Genomic DNA, 14,148 nt, shown 5'->3' on the forward strand with positions numbered 1-14,148 from the left:
TTTCCAAATGCCTCAATCAAAGCCAAACAGATTCTGCCACAATATCAAGACTGAGCTAACCCTTGTTTTATCTTAAGCAGTGAATGAGTTTTATTTTCTGTTGCCTTTTCTTTAACCAAAAACAAAAAAAGAGCAGAAAAACTGCCCTCGAGCCCACACCTGCCTGGAATTGGCCAAACTGAGCAAGAGCAGCTTGCTGATGGGGCCAGGGCATGTTCCTTCCCCTAAAGAAAAGCCAGGTTCCGTGGGAAGAACCTGGCTTCATTTCCAACCCAGCAGAAAATTTCTGGCCATCCTCAGATCTTTTACATGCACCCCTGGCAGCCCTCAGCACTGAGAAGATGCAAGCTTCCAACACACTTTGCTCAAGTTTTCAAGTCGGAAAACTTTCTTGGCGAAACATGAAAGAAACACATAGAAAAGATAAAGCAGCGTGTTTCTGAGGAAATCCTCTGTGAAACTTGCCCAACTGGCCTCAAAGATCTTCACCCTGTTCTCTTTCCTCTCCTTCATACTATCCCCTCAAAAGCCTCTCCTTTCAGTAAGAAGTAATTTTGAGAAGGCATTCTTGGACGGCGTCCCTAAAGGAAGGCAAAAGAGGATGTTTTAGACCTGTTACAGCGAAACAGTTGAAGTTCAAGATGTCCTCTAATCTGCATGGGAGGTCTCACATTCTTCCAGCCCCATCCCATCAGGATTTCCACACTACTGGCCACCTGCTTGTGGGCCCTGACCCCTTGCCCTTGCCCTTGAGGCAAAGGTCATGGCCTGCAGAGTTTGAAGCCAAGGATTAATTCCACCGAATACCCCTCCCCTCTCTAGCAGTTCTCTTCGAAGAGAATGTCAAAAGTCACCTTGACCCTGAAAGGCTGAGGGCCCAGCCTCTCTAGAACATCAACCAGTTCCATCCTTTTAGCCCATCATACCAACAGCCCCTTCCAACATGAAAAAGTTAGAATGGCAATAGACCAAACACTTCTGAAGAGTAGGAGAAAGATCAAAGGTGATGGTGGAGTTCTGCAGAGAAGGCAGGGTTTAACAAATGAGTGTGACTGCTGAATCATTATATTGATATTTCTTTTTGTCTCCAGTATCTTAGAGCAGCTAGGAGGAAAAACCTGAAATTGTGGAAGTGTAACCCATACCAAACTCAGAAATCTGTTCTACAACTAATTGTTGGGATGTGCTTTGGAATTTATTGCTTTTTTGGTATATATGTTATTTTTCACAAAAGAGAAGAAGAAAGTCGATTTTGATAAAGGCACAGCTATATGACGAAGAAATTTATGCAATCTTGTACTGCATTAAAGAATAAAGAATTTAAAATCTTAAAAAAAGAAAAAGTAAATAAAACAAATTTTTAAAATCTTAAAACAAGAAAATTCACCAAGAGACAACATGTGCTCAGCGATAGAGCAATACTAAACCTGTTAAATAAAAAATAAAGCCTTAAAAAAAAGTCACTTTGAATAACAAAAAGTAGTTGCCAGAGGCGTGGGGGCAGGAAAGAGCACTTCTGCCAAATTGTCTTTGTTGGCAAATTAGCCTGTGGGCCAATATGAGCAGTCAACCATTTTTATATGATGAGCTAAGAATGGTTTTTACATTTTTTAATGGTTGGAAAATTTTAAATGGTTAGGAGAAAAAATCAAAAGAAGAATAATGTTTTATAACACATGAAAATTACATAAAATTCGAATTCGTGTCCATACATAAAGTTTTATTGGCACAGAGCCATATCCATCCATTTGTGTATTACCTATGGCTGCTTTCACTCTGCAGTGGCAGGGATGAGTACTGCAACAGGGACTTATAGTATGCAAAATGGAAAATATTTACTATATTGTCCTTTACAGAAAAAGTTTGCCCATCACTGGCCTTGGTTATGATGAGGCAGTGCTTTATCTGGGATCTAGTTTTTAGAGCTTCGAACCGCCTTTGTTAGATGTTATCCTAACCACTCACTCCCCAGATTTGGTACCCCTCCCAAGTCATGGGCTGCTTGCCCCAATTTATCCCATGCCAGGGGGATAGCCATGGATGCAGCTTAAATGTCATTTCTCGAGTGTAGATAATGACAACAGTGGTGATAATGATGATGAAGAAGATGCTAATGGTGGTGATGATGATGATGAAAGCAAAGAAGAAGGAAATAGAGAAGAATAGAAAGGCACTAATAGGAACAACTTAGGATTTGGGGGCAATGCTAGCCCTATTACATTCAGCATCTCAATTAATCCTCACGCCACCCCAATCAGATAGACGCTATTATTGTCCCCATTGGAGAGGGCAGTATAGTCGATTGCCCAAGGTCACACAGGGAATGGTGGCACTCAGAGCTCAGTTTCCTAGCTCATGAGCCTGTGGTTCAATCACAATCTCAGCCTGCCTCCCCTGGTGCCTTCTGAGTCCCAGGAAGCTTTGCGACTACTTTGTAACAACCCTTAATGATTTTGTCCAAATTGATTGCTTACCCTGTCCCAGGCTACATGGGAGGTGGGGTTGGATAAATAATGGTTAATAACAGAGAAAAGTGATTCTTAGGCTGCTTTCTCAGAAACATTATTAAAGAGAAGGGGAAAAAAGTAGAAGAAAATATCAGTCATCCTCAGCAAATAGGCATCCCAGTGAGGTGACCCAGATTTCAAACCAAAATGTTAAACACAGTAATTGATTTCTAATATGCAGGACTCAAACGTCTAGGCAAGCCTTAGATTCTTGGCAAGTGATCAGAGAATCCGTCTATGCAATAAGAATTAACTTTATTTATGTATCTAATTGCTATATTTTAAATAAAGTTTTAAAGAATGTAAATACTGTTGTGGTTTATAAAAGAAATTCATTTAAAGGGACTACTGCGCTTATCGTATATTTTTGTCATTACACTTCTTATTTTCAAACAGTTACTGAAATTGGAAAAACTATGGCACTGGATGTCCTCATGTTTAAAAATGATTAGGGACCACTCTTACAACTATTTCGTCTGACAAATGGAACAGCATGCTTGAAATTGGTACTCTCCAAATAAATCCAAGGTATATGGGCACCAGATTGAAAGCACCTTCATTTCTATGAGTCTTCCAAAGTGAATTATCCAGTTGTATCAACATATATCCACAAGAGATGCATATAGATAAAATTTATTCTGGGCTTCTTCCAGAGGTTTATTCTACAAACAGATTATACTTTTAGTCAACTCTGAAGCAGGTACTTAGTGACATAAGCTTTCTCTTCTCTAACAATGGATGGCTGCCTCGCGCTGCCATGAGCTGCCTGTCACTAACAGTTTATAAAAAAGGCTAGACATAACCATTTATCAGGATCATTGCAGAAGGGATTTCTACCCTCCGTGGGAGATTTGCCTCTAAATTCTGATAACCTCTAAAGTCCCTTTCGATTCTAAATCTATTATTCTAAGATACAACCCAACAACATTTCTCTGGGACTGCCCCAGAGAAAATTTAATAACTCCAGTCACAAAATGGCTCTTGTTCATCACTTACCTATTACTGCTGTCCGCCTCCCTTGCTTTCCATTAAGTTCACGAAGACTAGAAGAGTTGGCTTCTGGATTGCAATTTAATATGTGCGCAAAAGTGATATGAGGATCCTGCCATTAAAAGGGCTGTTCTCCAAGGAACAGGGCATGCTTTATTAATTTCTTGTCAATTAGGTAGGGGAAACCTTTAGGCTTCAAAATGAACTCTGTCTCAGTGGCACAGAGAGAGATCATTTTGCCTAGAGGAAAAGAAATCTACTGGAGACAATGAACGCCTCTGTTCTGCATGGGAAATGAGAGAGCTGTTCTCTGCCTTAAACAGCTATTTTCAGTGATGAAGAAAATCTCCCTATGAGGGAGGGGGTAGCAAAAGGTGACTTGAGGGGGGTTCTCAAATTCCACATCCTTCCAGACCAAGAATCTGGTACTTCTTACTCTGTAGGAACATACGTACTTCTTTTTTCCCAAGAGAATCTTTTTTGTTTAAAAAAATTTTTTTGATAATAGTGCTTTCTATATCTTGATATGCTGAGATACAGAAGGCACAGAAAGAGTTGAAAACTACAAATATGTGAGTATGCTTCGGGGTTTGAAGGGAATGAAGGATATTCAATGGTGTTGTGGTGTAGAGTGGGAGGTAAAGGCTTTCAGAAGATAAGGCTAAAAATTTAAACTAGTGCCTAGTTATGAAGACCCTTCTGTGCCAGTAAAAGCAGGTTAGACCCTCCTGCATGTATTAGGGAGCCAATAAAGAACTATAAAAAGAGAAGGTGATCTGTTAAGATAGACTTTTTTTTTTTTCTATGTAGTTCTATCAACCACCTCCTGGGAGTATATATTTGGATTCCCTACAAGCTTCTAAAGCCAAAGGAAGAAGTTTGACTGGAGATACTGATTTAGGCATCATCAGGGTATGAGTGGTTGTTGGGGATATGGGAGATAAGAGACCACTCAAGGTAATAAACACAAGAAGGGTCTTCAGACAACCAGGAACCTATGAATGAGGCCAGAAAGCAGTACCCAATGTAAGAGCCACCAGAAGAGTAGGAAGATCCAGAAGCCAAGATACACACCATCAAACTACCACCAAGTGTCACTTTTGCCCAACCAAGCACTTTCTCTTTGAAAGATGAGATAGTGCAGGGGTCCAGGCAAATGTGAATCAACTTCAACCACTCTCTGGATAGCAATTTCATTCTTGGAATGAAAATGAAAAGTGATGTGGAGACAAGGGAGGCAAAATGGACATAAGACTGGTCTTGGTGCCAAAAGACTGAAGTTCTGACAATCTGAACTTACTGTGTGACCGTGGGAAAGTCGCTTCATTCTTCTCAGCCTTCATTTACTCACCTGTATATCAACAGTGTTGGATGATATGCTCTCTGCTCTTTGAAGTTCCTTCTAGATCAAATCAGCTCTATTTCTGTGAGGAAATCACAATGACATTGTCTGCCCAGCCCACAACAGTCATCACCCCTTCCAGTGCCAGAACTACATTGATCTAATATAGGTGGTGAGATGTTTTTTCAAATAACAGCATTTCCTTTTTTTCCTTAAACGTGCCATAATATTCAGGCCCCAAGTCATTCTTGGCTCCTAGGAACAAAACTTTAATGTTCTGTTCTTCCTGATCAAGAGCATGAAGGTCTTTCCTGGACTGCTCTGAAAGTCAGCTTAGAATATTCTTAAAAGTCTTGGATGAATCCTCAGACTTCTCCAGGTTTGCGAAATGCTGTGGCTCAGCATACAGCAGGGGCGTCTCACATGTGTTTCGGTGAAATGGGACCTTGCTGACATCCCAGCCAGAGCGTGAGACACACTGTTGGTGAGCCCCTCCCCACCCATCCTCCACCAAGAGTAGCAGCTCCACTCTGCCACAGGGTACTCCTCTACTAAAGCCCCACTCAATGTCACAAGATGCTCTATTCCAAAGTCCCCCCCCCCAACACATACCGCAAGTCATTTCAGTCTAAACCATCCCTATGTTCCAAGATACTCTTGATCACAGAAAAGAAAAATATAGTTCTTGGAAAAAAAAAAAAAGACCTCTTACAATAGATAAAGACAATTTTCATTAAGAAACTCCTAGCCATTTGCTCCAATAACTAAGCTATTTGTGCATAAAAGGGTACAAAACAGATGTGACTTAAGCATAAGAAGACTGGAGAGTTACTCCGGGAATACATGCACCTCTCTCTCAGTTCTTCCTGCATGCTGATTTACAGTGAACAGTAAAAACTGGCTGTAAAATATTGACCACATGGTTGTTAGTACCACATATGACAAGCACTTAACACTGAGATGCATCAATTATTCATTCTATTGATGTAGAGTATATTGCATGTACAAGCTGGCTGAAAAACTATTTATAGTCAAGAAAGAGTTCTGAAGCAGAAATCACCATCCCAGCCCAAGTAGTTTTCATATGGTGCTATTACCCTTCTACTTTCTGGAAACATTTGAATAGTTCAGAGACTTCCATCCTTATTTCCCTTCTGGAAACATAATGGCATTAAGTCCAGCCTAGTGTCAGGGAGAGGACATTGTGGTAGGGAGGGACCAGATATATGACAATATGGAAGTTGAGATTAGCCAAACCACATATGCCACTTTATACTGTAGGGTTCCCTCTGTCTCTATTACCCAACATCGCCACCTGCATCTCCAAGGGCTGACCCCAGTCACTACCACCACCCCAAACCTTTCCATTGTTCATTTTGGAATTACCTATACTTGATTATGTATAATTCCCTCATAAATATAGGTCAACAACTCACAAATCTATGTCTCTGTGCTGGTCTGAATCTGTGGTGGACCCCAGAAAAGCCATGCCCTTTGATCCTCATTCAATATTGCTGGGTGGGAGCATTTTGATTGTTCCCATGAAGATGTGTCCCACCCAACTGTGGGTGGTAATTTTTGAATAGATGATTTCCATGGAGGTGTGTCTCCACCCACTGAAGGTGGAGCTGCAGACTGGAATCCTTTAAAAGAGGAAACATTTTGGAGAGAGTCCCCTTTTTGGTAGAGTCACGAGAAAACCAGCAGACGCCGCCATGTTCGCCATGTGCCCTTCCAGCTGAGAGAAAAACGTTGAACGTCGTTGGCCTTCTTGAACCAAGGTATCATTCTCCAGATGCCTTTGACTGGACATTTCTATAGACTTGTAGTAATCGGGACATTTTCTCAGTCTTGGAACTGTAAACTAGCAACTCATTAAACTCCCCCTTTTAAAAGCCATTCCATTTCTGGTATATTGCATTCCGGCAGCTAGCAAACTAGAACAGTCTCTAACCCAGATTGCTCTCCTGAGCACCAGATGGCAATTCTGGATATTTGCATTTGAGCAGCCTATAAGCATAACAAACACAACGCATCCAAAAACAAGCTCATCATCTTGGCCCTATTGCCTGCTTTTCTTACAGCATTGAGATCAATAAATGATACTGCTTAAGGCAGCAATCTGAGAGCAAGCCTTGATTCCTGCTCTTCATACTTGCTCTTACCTTACTACTTCCAATCTCTCCCCAAATCTTTTCTAATCTTCCTCCTAAACCTCTCACAAATCTATTTACTTCTCTCCACATTCATTGCTAACAAGTCTAGCCTGATGTTTTGGTTTGCTAAAGCTGCCAGAATGCAATATACCAAAAATGGATTGGCTTTTCAAAAGGGAATTTATTAAGTTACAAATTTACCAGTTAAGGCCATATAAAAATGTCCAAACTAAGGCATTCAGACGGAGGTATCTTGAGTCATGAAAGGTCTATGTCTGTTACACAGGAAGGCATGTGGCTGGCATCTACTGGTCCTTGTTTCTGGTTCCATTGCTTCCAGCTTCTGATTCCAGTGGTCTCCTCTCTAAGCATCTGTGGGCCTTCACTTAGTGCCTCTGGGATACAAATCTAGGTTCTGGGTTGCTTAGCATCTCATTGGAAGGCACATAGCGATGTCTGTTGGGTTTTGCATCTCCAAATGTCCTTTTCTAGGGATCTGCTATCTCTGTCAAATGTCTGTATCTCTATCAGCTCCAAAGCAACTATTCTCCAAGTGTCTAAGTTTCCTTTAAAATGTCTTCATTTTTAAAAGATTCTAGTAAACTAATCAAGACCCACCTTGAATAGACAGAGTCAAATCTCCATCTAGTCAAAAGGTCACACCCACAATTAGGCATGTCACATCCTCACAGAGTAATTTAATCAAAAGTCACACTCACTGTTGAGTGGGTCAGTCTCCATGGAAACAATCTTATCAAAGATTTCCACCCTGCAATACTGAATCAGGATTAAAGGGCATGGCTTTTTTGGAGTACACAATGCTTTCAAACCAGCACACTGACCACCATCATCTTTAAACTGGACTCCTACCATAGCCTCCTAATTGGTCTCCCTATGTTCATTTTTGTACCTATGACTCATTTTCCCCATCCTGAAAAGGAACCTTCCTAAAAAATAAGCCCAATTAAGACATTTTTCTATTTAAAATCCAAAAGTAGTTTCCCATGATCTTTGGTCTATGTGAAAATCTTTCCAGTGGCTTAGAGATACCTCGGCTGGGCCTGCCTATCCCTCTGGACCAATCCCTCCCTGCTCTTTCCCTCACTTTCTGCCCCAGCAATTCTTGCCTTTTTTATTTTCTCAATTTTGAACTTAAGCATCAATTCCATAGGGAGGCCTTCCCTGTCTTTCATTTTATAATGTAAGCTCCCCATTTATTTCTGTCTCTAACACCTAGAGCTATGTGAAGCCCCACAAATATTAATGTATGCATGAAAAACTGAAGGAATTCAATCCCTTGACAGTGTCATTGCCCAGTAAAGTTTACTGTTTGCCATGAAATTTGGTTTCTAATGAGAACTGTATTTACTAAAACCAGGTTTTCCTTAATTGGGCTGGCTTGCTAAGAGTTCATAGTTAGGGTGACCATTTAACTCATCATTCAAACCTAGACAGTTTTGAAACTAAAAGTGGATGCTAAAAATAGTTTAAAATTACACATTTTTGAATATGTATATATTGGCTAATACACTAGTCTTAATATATTGGTGGATCTATAAATATAATTATATGTGAAGATAAGATTATTTATAAAAGTAATTTCAAAAATAAAATACTTCCATTTAAAAAATAAAATAATGGAAACCCATACATTAAAACAAAATCCTTATTTATATTGATTATCCAAACATTGAAATATAACATAAGCAGAATATTTGTCCTGTGTACATATTCATGTATTTAAATACATGTCTAAGATGAACTTTTCTCAAATGCAAACTCATTGATACTTTCCTGAAAATTTTTTCAATGTGATCCAATTTTGCTTTCACAAAATTTCCTATTATCGTCCAAAATTGCATTTTATGATTAATAGGAAATTATTATAACATTTAATTGACTCTTCTCTGTGAATCACAATATTTTTAATTAAAAGATATTTTATCTGAGAGCAAATTATACCAAATGGAAGACAATCTCAATTCTAATTTTTTTCATGTAGAAATATGCAAATATTTCAACCCAAATATTTTCATGGACACTATCTTTTTTATCTCCATTCAGAGTAGCATTCTTTGACAAATACTTTCATAAGATAAAACATCAGATAAGTTATCTGATCCTTTCGATATTTGGCCATAATGAGATGCTGAAATTTAGTAGGACTTCTCAATTTCATCCCATTCTTGTACTGAATATATATTTTCCAATTAAAAATGGGAGCTCCCACATGTTGAGCTAATTCCAAAATAAAATCATAGAATATTACATGTAATTCTATTTCACCATTTGAACTTTCATTTGTTTAACCTGTTCATTATTTCCTTGCTTTTATAGGGATCAACTTAATGTTTTCCTGTTTGCAAAATGTGTTTCCTTTTTCATTAGAGAAGTTGCAGATTTATGGGACAATGATGCATGAAATACAGGATTCCCATATATCACCTGATTATTGACACCTTTCATTGGTGCTCACCTTCGGATAAGCAACCATGTCAAAGGAACCTGTGGTTGGCATTGATCTTGGCACCACCTAGTCACGTGTGGGTGTATTCCAGCATGGAAAAGTGGAGTTAATAGCCAACAATCAGGGGAACCAAACAACTCCAAGCTACATTGCCTTTACTGATGTCAAATGACTGATCTGTGATGCTTCAAAGAATCAAGTTGCAATGAACCCCATCAACATGGTTTTTGATGTCAAACATCTGATTGCACGTAGATTTGATGATGCTGTTTTTCTGTCTGATATGAAGCATTGCCCCTTTGTGCTGGTGAATGATGTGGGCAGGCCCAAGGTCCAAGTAGAGAATACAAAAGTGAGACCAAAAGTTTCTATACAGAGAATGTGTCATCTACGGTTCTGACAAAGATTAAGGAAAATGCAGAAGCCTATCTTGGGAAGACTGTTGCCAATGTTGTTGTCACAGTGCCAGCTTATTTTAATGACTCTCAGTGTCAGACCATCAAAGATGCTGGTACCATTGCTGACCTCAATGTACTCAGAATCATCAATGAGCCAACAGCTCCTGCTATTGCTTATGGCTTAGACAAAAAGATTGGTGCTGAAAGAAAGAATACTGATATTTGACTTAGGACATGGCATTTCTGATGTGTCAATCCTCACCATTGAAGATGGAATTTTTGAGGTCAAATCAACAGCTCGAGGCACACACTTAGGTGGAGAAGACTCTGAGAACTGAATGGTCAACCATTTTATTGCAAGTTCAAGCACAAGCCCATAAGAAAGACATCAGTGAGAACAAGAGAGCTTTCTACCACCTTCGTAATACTTACAAATGAGCTAAGCTCACCCTCTCTTCCAGCACCGAGGCCAGTATTGAGAATGATTCTCTGTATGAAAGAATTGACTTCAATACCTTCATTATCCATGCTTGGTTTGAAGAATTTAATATTTTCTGTTCCGTGACACTTTGGGACCCCTTGGGGAAAGCCCTCAGGGATGCCAAACTAGACAAGTCACAGATCCATGATATTGTCCTTGTGGGTGGTTCTACTTATAGTCCCCAAATTCAGAAACTTCTCCAGGGCTTCTTCAGTGGAAAAGAACTAAACAAGAGCACCAACCCTGATGAGGCTGTTGCTTATGGGGAAGCTGTCCAGGCAGCCATCTTGTCTGGAGACAAATCTGAAAATGTTCAAGATTTATTGTTCTTGGATGTCACTCCTCTTTCCCTTGGTATTGAAAGTGCTGGTGGAATCATGACTGTCTTCATTAAATGTAATATCACCATTCCCACCAAGCAGACACAGACCTTCACTACCTGCTCTGACAACTAGCCCTGTGTGTTCATGCAGGTTTATGAAAGTAAGCATTCTAGTTTGCTAGCTGCTAGAATGCAATATACCAGAAATGGAAGGTTTTTTAAAGAGGGAATTTAATAAGTTGCAAGTTAACATTTTTTAGGCTGTGGAAATGTCCTAATTAAAGCAAATCTATAGAAATGTCCAATCTATGGCATCCAGGGAAAGATACCATGATTCAAGAAGGCCGATGAAGTTCAGGGTTTCTCTCTCAAATGGAAAGGCACATGGTGAACATGGTCAGGGTTTCTTTCTCGGCTGGAAGGGCACATGGCAAGCACGCCATCATCTATTGGCTTTCTCTCCAGCTCCCTGGGAGGCGTTTTCCTTCTTCATCTCCAAAAGCCACTGACTGGTGGACTCTCTGCTTCGTGATGTTGCAGTGTTCTCTGCTCTCTCTGAATCTGCTACTTTCTCCAAAATGTTTTCTCTTTAATAGGATTCAAGTAAACTAATCAAGACCCACCTGGAATGGGAGAGACATGTTGCCACCTAACCCAGTTTAACAACCACTCTTGATTGAGTCACATCTCCAGGGAGATAATCTAATTAAAGTTTCAAACATACAGTGCTGAATAGGGATTAGAAGAAATGGCTGCCTTTACAAAATGGGATTAGGATTAAAACATGGTTTTTCTAGGGTACACACATCCTTTCAAACCAGCACACTTGCCATGACCAAGGATAACAACCTGCTTGGCAAGTTTGAACTCACCAGGATACCTCCTGCCCCCATGATGTACCTCAGGCTGAAGTCACTTTTAACATAGATGGCAATGGTATCCTCAATGTCTCTGCTGTGGATAAGAACACAGGAAATGAGAACACGATCACCATCACTAATGACAAGGGTCATTTAAGCGAAGAAGATATTGAATATATGGTCCAGGAAGCTGAAAAGTACAAAGCTGAAGATGAGAAGCAGAGGAACAAGATGTTTTCCAAGAATTCACTTGAATTGTTTGCATTTCACATGAAGGCAACAATTGAGGATGAGAAACTTCAAGGTGAGATCAATGATAAGGACAAACAGAAGATTCTTGACAAATGCAATGAAATCATCGACAGGCTTGATAAGAATCAGACTACAGAGAAGGAAGAATTTGAACATCAGCAGAAAGAGCTGGAGAAAGTCTGTAACCCCATCATTATCAAGCTGCACCAGAGTGCAGGAGGCATGCCAGGCAGAATGCCTGGGGGCTTCCCTGGTGATGGAGTACCTCCTTCTGGTGGTGTCTTTTCTGGACCCACCATTGAAGAGGTTGATTAAATCAGTTGAGACACACACCTTAGCATTGTTCCACAGTAAAAAAAAAAATTGAAAAGCCTAAATTTGCAGCACATTCTGTGGCAGTTCAGCCGCTATACAAAATTTCTGGATATTCTTAATACTTGACTATGGAATATGTGCACAGGGAAAGGACACAACATACTTTATTAGAACTGTATTGTAAGTGGAAAATACAATGTCTTAAATACAACATTTAAAATTGACACTATAAAAAATCCAATTTATGTACATACTGCATTTTATTTATCCATTGATAAGTTGATGGACACTTGGGTTGCTTCCGTCTTTCGGTATTGTAGGTAATGCCACTATGAACATCAGTGTGAAGATACCTGTTCAAGACCCTGCTTTCATTTTTTGGGTGTTTAAACTTAGTAGTGGGATTGTTGGGTCACATAGTAGGTCCATAATCAGCTTTCTGAGGAACTACTGAGCTATCTTCCACAAGGACTGTACCATTTTATATTGCTTCCAGCAATGAATGACTGTTCCTATTTCTTGCATCCTTTCAAACCCTTGTTATTTTCCTTTTCTTTTTTTTTCATAGCAGCCATTTTAATAGGTATGAAATGGTATCTCATTGCAGTTTTGATTTACATTTCTCATGGCTGATGATGTTAAACATCTTTTCATGTGCTTTCTGGCCATACGTATATCTTCTCTGGAGAGATATCTGTTCAAGTCTTTCACCCATTTTTCATTTGGGTTGTGTGTTAGTTAGATTCAGTTCTCAACTTGGCCAGGTGAGCATACCTATTTCTGTTGCTGCAGACACAAACCAACGGTACGTGAATCTCATCTATTGCTAATTACATCTGCAGTCAGCTAGGAGACGTGTCTGCTGCAATGAGTGACATTTCACTTAATTGGCTGGTGCTTAAATGAGAGAACGCAATGTAGCACAGCCTAGCAGCTGGGCATTCCTCATCTCAGCACTAGCAGCTCAGCCCAGGCCTTTGGAGATGCAGAAAGAAGTCACCCCGGGGAAAGTTGTTGGAACCCAGGGGCCTGGAGAGAAGACCAGCAGAGACCATCCTGTGCCTTCCACGTAAGAAAGAACCTCAGTGGAAAGTTAGCTGCCTTTCCTCTGAAGAACCAACAAAATAAATCCCCTTTTATTAAAAGCCAATCCATCTCTGGTGTGTTGCATTCCAGCAGCTAGCAAACCAGAACAGGTTGCTTGCCTTTTTGTTAAGTTGAAGGATTTCTTTATATATTCTGGATATTAAATCTTTATCAGATATGTGGTTTCCAAATATTTTTTCCCAATGTGTTAGTTGTCATTTTACTGTCATAGTAAAGTCCTTTGAATAACAAAAGTTTATTTTTATTTTGATGAGGTATCATTAATCTATTCTTTTGTTGCTTGTGCTTTGGGTGTAAAGTCTAATAAACCATTGCCTAAAACAATGTCCTGAAGATGCTTCTCCACATTTTCTTCTAGGAGTTTGAAAATTCTAGCTCTTGTATTTATGTCTTTGATCAATTTTGAGCTGATTTTTGTAAATTATGTGAAGTAGGGGTCCTCCTTTTTTTTTTTTTTTTGCAAGTGGAGACCCAGTTTTCACAGCACCATTTGTTGAAGAAACTATTTTTCCAAATTAAGTAGTCTTTGCCACCTTGTCAAAAATCAGTTTACCATAAATGTTAAGTTCAATTTCTGAGCTCTTAATTTCATTGGGCTATATAGCTTTCCTTGTGTCAGTACTATGCTGTTTTGATTCCTGTGACTTTGTATTAAGTTTTAAGATTGAGAAGTGTAAGGCACTCAATTTCATTTTTTTCCAAGAAGGCTTTAGCTGTTCGGGGCCCCTTATCATTTCACATAAACAGATGATTGGCTTTTCAATTTCTACAAAGAAGGTTGCTGGAATTTTTGTTGGGATTGCATGGAATCTATAAATTGCTTTGGGTAGGACTGACATCGTAACAAACTTTATTCTTCCAATCCACGAACACAGACTGCCCTTTCATATATTTAGGTTGTATTAGTCAGGGTTCTCTAGGGAAACACAACCAACAGTAGATATCTATAAA

The 14,148-nt window shown here is 39.5% G+C and overlaps 1 pseudogene; it reads left to right on the forward strand.

The window, feature by feature from the left end:
* The first annotated feature begins 9,487 nt into the window (after positions 1-9,487).
* On the forward strand, positions 9,488-12,090 carry LOC143675967 (heat shock cognate 71 kDa protein-like; annotated as a pseudogene).
* Positions 12,091-14,148: the final 2,058 nt, after the last annotated feature.

This window comes from Tamandua tetradactyla, chromosome 3 (genome assembly GCF_023851605.1).
Source record: "Tamandua tetradactyla isolate mTamTet1 chromosome 3, mTamTet1.pri, whole genome shotgun sequence".
In the NCBI taxonomy this organism is placed as follows: Eukaryota; Metazoa; Chordata; class Mammalia; order Pilosa; family Myrmecophagidae; genus Tamandua; species Tamandua tetradactyla.